The following is a 6,169-nucleotide window of genomic DNA, read 5'->3' as shown; positions in this document are numbered from 1 at the left end:
TCAAGAACCGTCGCACTTATAGCGTTCAAATTTTGCACAAATAATTATGACACCAGTGGGAAGACCTCATTAAAATTCTAGACGATTCTGCTCAGTAGTAATTATAAAACCCTTAAAAAACATTTTTAAATTTGTCCCATAAGAATAACATTAGGAGCTACCTTCTTCTTCTTTTTATTTGTTTACGTTTTGCGACCAACAATTTTGTTGTCTACTTAAGACAGAGAGAACGACATTTACTCTAAGCTCTTTCATTCATGGAGTAAACAGTTTGGCGTCTATAAATATATATCATTATAATTTCACAGGTTTCAGAATAATGTTGTTCAAGTTTATTAAATTTCACAACTTTCTGAATAATAAATTGAACTTTACAATATTAATCGGCAGTTATATACCGTTTATGTTCAGTATTAAAATTCACCTTTAAACTAAAAATATATATGTATATATTTAGAACGAAGCAGATTTTTACATTATTCAATTTAATGTTGGCATTGAATATTAAATATTCAAAGATGTTAGTAATACTAAAATGCTATGCGAGGGGGGGGGGACAGGTCCAGGTTAGAGAGTGGTAAAGGAAGCGGAAAGGTGAGCACTGCGGAGTGTGGAAATACTTTGTGACTGTTAAATTAATATATCTGTAATACTTAAATGCTATGGAAAGAGAGAGAAACAGGTCTACGATGTAGGAAGTAGTAGTAAAGGAAGTAGTCAAGGCGAACGCTTCGGAGTGTGGAAAGCTTTTGTGACAGTTATATTAATAAATATCTACATTCTAAAAACCTTTGGGAAGGGAGAGAAACAGGTCCAAGACGTAGGAAGTGGTGAAGGAAGTAGTCGAGGCGACCATTCCGGAGCGTGGGAACCCTTTGTGACAGTTAGAATAATGTATCTGCAATTCTAAAAATGCTATGGGAAGGGAGAGAAACAGGTCCACGACGTAGGAAGTGGTGAAGGAAGTAGTCAAGGCGAGCAGTCCGGAGTGTGGGAACCCTTTGTGACATTTAGATTAATGGATCTGCAATAATAAAATGCTAAAGGAAGGGAGGGAAACAGGTCCACGACGTAGGAAGTGGTGAAGGAAGTAGTCAAGGCGAGCAGTCCGGAGTGAGGGAACCCTTTGTGACAGTTAGCTTAATGGATCTGCAATAATAAAATGCTAAAGGAAGGGAGGGAAACAGGTCTACGACGTAGGAACTGGTGAAGGAAGTAGTCAAGGCGAGCAGTCCAGAGTGTGGGAACCCTTTGTGACAGTTAGATTAATGTATCTGCAATAATAAAATGCTAAAGGAAGGGAGGGAAACAGGTCCACGAAGTAGGAAGTGGTGAAGGAAGTAGTCAAGGCGAGCAGTCCGGAGTGTGGGATTCCGTTGTGACAGTTAGATTAATGTATCTGTAATAACAAATTCTAAATGAAGGGAGGGAAACAGGTCCACGACGTAGGAAGTGGTGAAGGAAGTAGTCAAGGTGAGCAGTCCGGAGTGTGGGAACCCGTTTTGGCAGTTAGATTAATGGATCTGCAATAAAAAAAATGCTAAAGGAAGGGAGGGAAACAGGTCCACGACGTAGGAAGTGGTGAAGGAAGTAGTCAAGGCAAGCAGTCCGGAGTGTGGGAACCCGTTGTGACAGTTAGATTAATGGATCTGTAATAAAAACATGCTAGGGGAAGGGAGGGAAACAGGTCCACGACGTAGGAAGTGGTGAAGGAAGTAGTCAAGGTGAGCAGTCCGCAGTATAGGGACCCTTTGTGACAGTTAGGTTAATGTACCTGCAATACTAAAATGCCATAGGAAGGGAGGGAAACATGTTTACGACGTAGGAAGTGGTGATGGAAGTAGTTGAGGCAAACAGTCCGGAGTGTCGGGACCCTTTGTGGCAGTTAGGTTAATGTACCTGCAATACTAAAATGCCATAGGAAGGGAGGAAAACATGTTTACGACGTAGGAAGTGGTGATGGAAGTAGTTGAGGCGAGCAGTCCGGAGTGTGGGAACCCGTTGTGACAGTTAGATTAATGGATCTGCAATAACAAAAATTCTAAAGGAAGGGAGGGAAACAGGTCCATGACGTAGGAAGTGGTGATGGAAGTAGTCTAGGCGAGCAGTCCGGAGTGTGGGGACCCTTTGTGACAGTTAGGTTAATGTACCTGCAATACTATAATGCCATAGGAAAGGAGGGAAACTTGTTTACGACGTAGGAAGTGGTGATGGAAGTAGTTGAGGTGAGCAGTCCGGTGTGTGGGGACCCTTTGTGACAGTTAGGTTAATGTACCTGCAATACTAAAATGCCATAGGAAGGGAGGGAAACATGTTTACGACGTAGGAAGTGGTGATGGAAATAGTTGAGGCAAACAGTCCGGAGTGTCGGGACCCTTTGTGACAGTTAGGTTAATGTACCTGCAATACTAAAATGCCATAGGAAGGGAGGAAAACATGTTTACGACGTAGGAAGTGGTGATGGAAGTAGTTGAGGCGAGCAGTCCGCAGTGACAGTTACCCTTTGTGACAGTTAGGTTAATGTACCTGCAATACTAAAATGCCATAGGAAGGGAGGGAAAGATGTTTACGACGTAGGAAGTGGTGGTGGAAGTAGTTGAGGTGAGCAGTCTGGAGTGTAAGAACCCTTCATTAGTTAGATAAACATATATTGGATTTTTAATCATTTTAGAAGATATAATTACGATATCGTTTTAAATCATCATTGTAAGCCATACGATATTTTTTAGGAGATTCCTTACATCGTGATTTGGCAATTAGGATAAGTTAGATTAGTTCAGTTTGGCTTTGTTTTGTTTATGATAGGGCTCATAACAAATATGGAAATATGCTTTATTTAATCAAAAGACATGTTGTACAGGAACGATGGATTTACCTCCTATCGATAACTGTTGGAAATCGATTACGTATATCACCAATGACTTTGGTTTATTAATGGATGAGAAGTTAGGATTGTTGGTGACTAAGATTTGGTTGATTTGCCCATACAAATAACATTGTGTTAACCAGAGTGACCACCGGTAAGTAGGCTAGGTGTGGGTGGACTCTTTCATTACTGCGCTCATGTTCACTCATCCCGTTACGCGCAGAATAAGCGTACTACTAGTATTTAGGTTATGTAGAATTTAGAATAGAATTGTAGAATTCTTGAACTGAATGATGTCTGATGTCTATGTCTAGGAGTCTAGGTAGCATCGGTTGGCACTAAGCAAGCAGTCTGCTAGTCTGCTCGCTGGCCGTCTCCCGTCTGCTGTCTGCTGCTGCTCCTGATCCTACCTTGCCCAGGAGCGGAACACGGGAGATTTTTCAGGTACTGTACCGTTTTGACGTCACTAACCACTAACCAGCCACTTCGTCGCAGTACAAGTACAAGTAACACGCAAGTAGTGTTGTTTAGCGGCAGACGTCCCATAAGATAACATGGCAGACAGGTGACACCAGACTCAATAATTCAAAGTTCATCAAAATGAAAAAAAAGTAAATCGGTCCCGGGCCAAGGTCTTACCCACTAAAATTATAACTGGAGTTAGCACTGCCAGTGCCATGGCAGAAGTCTATCAAAAGCGTGTCGCTGATTTTGTTAGGTTGGTATAGCAGTGAGTTTTCTTATCATAGCAATAACATAGCTTCGATAACTAGGTTGGTATAGCAATGAGTTTTCTTATCCAATAACATGGCTTCTTATAACTCACACCTCACGCAAACATGGCGGCTGGCGACACGCACCTTTGACATTCAGTGCTACCTCCAGTTAGAAAGAATTATAGCTCAGTGGTCTTACCCGTCTTACCATGGCACCTACGGTAATAGTGTTCCATTTAAAATGCATTGGGATTGAAAACGCCCGCTTTGTTTACTTTAAAAACATGTAATTACAAATGTATTATCATTTTTGTTGAAACTGTGAAGTTTGTTCACCAATCTATATACCGTAGATCGGGGTGACTTTGTGCCAGGTGTGGTGAAATTGTGACAACCTGTTTTGTTTTGGTTATTTAAATCTCCCGCCAAAACGAATGGTCATAGAAACCACTGCCACTGGTTAAAATCATCGTGTTTCGTGCTGCAACCTGGTGGCTATTCAGTGAAATTCTACTGCAACTCCATGTGTAGAGTACACAAACATATTTCACAAGTTGGATTATGTTGGTTTTTGAAAAACTCCCAAACTTTGTATTGTCAAGCTCAACACGCTGATTGGATGATAAATACAAATATCTTTTGGTCTGTAGATGAGCCATCAAAAGAGAAAGGAGGTAAATTCCTTTGGGGCTCTTCCCCCAGTGACATTTAAAATTTAATTCTCATGTTTTTCTTAAATACATTGAACACAAACACAAGATTTAATGTCATTCAATGAATGAAATATTCTAACGTTCCGTTTAGAAAATGACTACTTAGTAGTCGAAACTAAGTCAATGGAAGTTCGACTGAGGAATTGTAGACGTCAAAACGTACGTAACCTGTTATAATTTATTACCAATTCTGGAAGGCTTCAACATGCACATCTTTTAAAGACCAGTTTTTTTGTTCAAGGACATTTCAATAAAATATTATACAATTATTTAAAGGTTTATATCGAAAGAAAACTGGAATGGCGTTTGTGTTGCCTTAGACTTGGATACTAAGTTTGATATTTTCATGACTAAAATTCTTTATTCTTTTGAAGCTTTGAGAAGAACAATTGGTTTAATATCGTCGAGCATAATTTTACTACAAAATGAATAACTAAAATTAGTATCACTGGAATTAGGCCTAAGCCCACACAACACAAGATCCCGCAAAGTCCTCAAAGTTTCCTGGGGAACTCCCTGGGATATCCCTATGTTTGCCCAAATCCTGATCCCTGGGATATCCCACCAGGATATTATACATAAAACACAAAAAATAAAGATTTAGTCTGAAAAGCACTTATATCAGTTGAGTATTTTAATTAAATAGTTCATTATTTCTTTTACATTTATGACAACAGCTAATTTGCAACCAAAAGGTGAGTGAGCGCAGCGAACGAACTTCAACCTGGAGGCGAGTTAGCGTAGCGAACGAGCTAACCTGAAGGCAAGTGAGCGCAGCGAACGAGCTCCAACCTAAAGGTGAGTGAGCGTAGCGAACGAGCTCCAACCTAAAGGTGAGTGAGCGTAGCAAACAAACTTCAACCAGGACGTGATTGAGCCATGCGAACGAGATAATCTTGAAAATTTAAGAAGTTAAACGGGGCAAAGCCCGCGGGTTACAGCTAGTAGTTCATAAAAACAAATTTTGAAAAAAATAGAAACTATTTTTTTCCCCAGACGGGTCTCGAACTGGGAACCTTTGACTTATGAATCTCTTATCTTACCTCTGAGTTATCGGTAATTGTTGAGATTACTATAGTTTTCAAGTAAAAGGAAGCAGACAGCTGCAATGGTCGCAATAGTTAAATATTTGATATTAAATATTAGATACTATGATTCTGTTTAGGCATCAAGTTGTTAAATCGTTTTTCTGGGAGTTGGGACGAAGGATACTGGTATTTAAATATAGATTATAATTGTTGTATGATTAATTAATTAATATTTCCCCTTAAATTGTTTAGCTAATAAATTTTCTCAAATAAGTTATTTAGAATTTAAATTAAAAAGGAAATATTTGCATTATTATTATTTTTATAGGTGTATTATTATTATAAAAAGGTGAACATTTTGATTTAGATTATTCTGCCCCACGGGGAATCCTCACAGATCTCCAAAGGATGTCCTATGGATATTCCTACACTCATCTCCATTCATACTTGGCTTAAAACAACTACTTTGTATGGTCACTATTTCATTGAAAAGTATTAAAGTATATGATCGGAAAATATGATTATTTATTTATAAATCATTGTTAATGTTATTTTTAATTCAAAATAATATTGAATCCTTTTTAATTATGTTTCTCAAGCACTTGTCACTTAAATATAATACATCCAATACTATAAAATATGTTTTAATGTAGGTAGCCTACCGAGAATATCCATAGCAAGTCCCCATAGGATATCCTCAAAATGCATTTTTTTTGTGTGGGCTACGTGCAAAATCCTAGGATGGTCCAGGGTATTTCCCAGGGATCTTCCATGGATCTTCACAGCATAAGAACAAATATACTTACCATACTAAGAAATTATATAATAAACATTAGTGTTTGAAAA

This window comes from Macrosteles quadrilineatus, unplaced genomic scaffold (genome assembly GCF_028750875.1).
Source record: "Macrosteles quadrilineatus isolate MER2022 unplaced genomic scaffold, UCM_ALF_1.0 Scaffold_8__2_contigs__length_117827958, whole genome shotgun sequence".
Taxonomy (NCBI): Eukaryota; Metazoa; Arthropoda; class Insecta; order Hemiptera; family Cicadellidae; genus Macrosteles; species Macrosteles quadrilineatus.
This window is presented reverse-complemented; position numbering follows the sequence as displayed.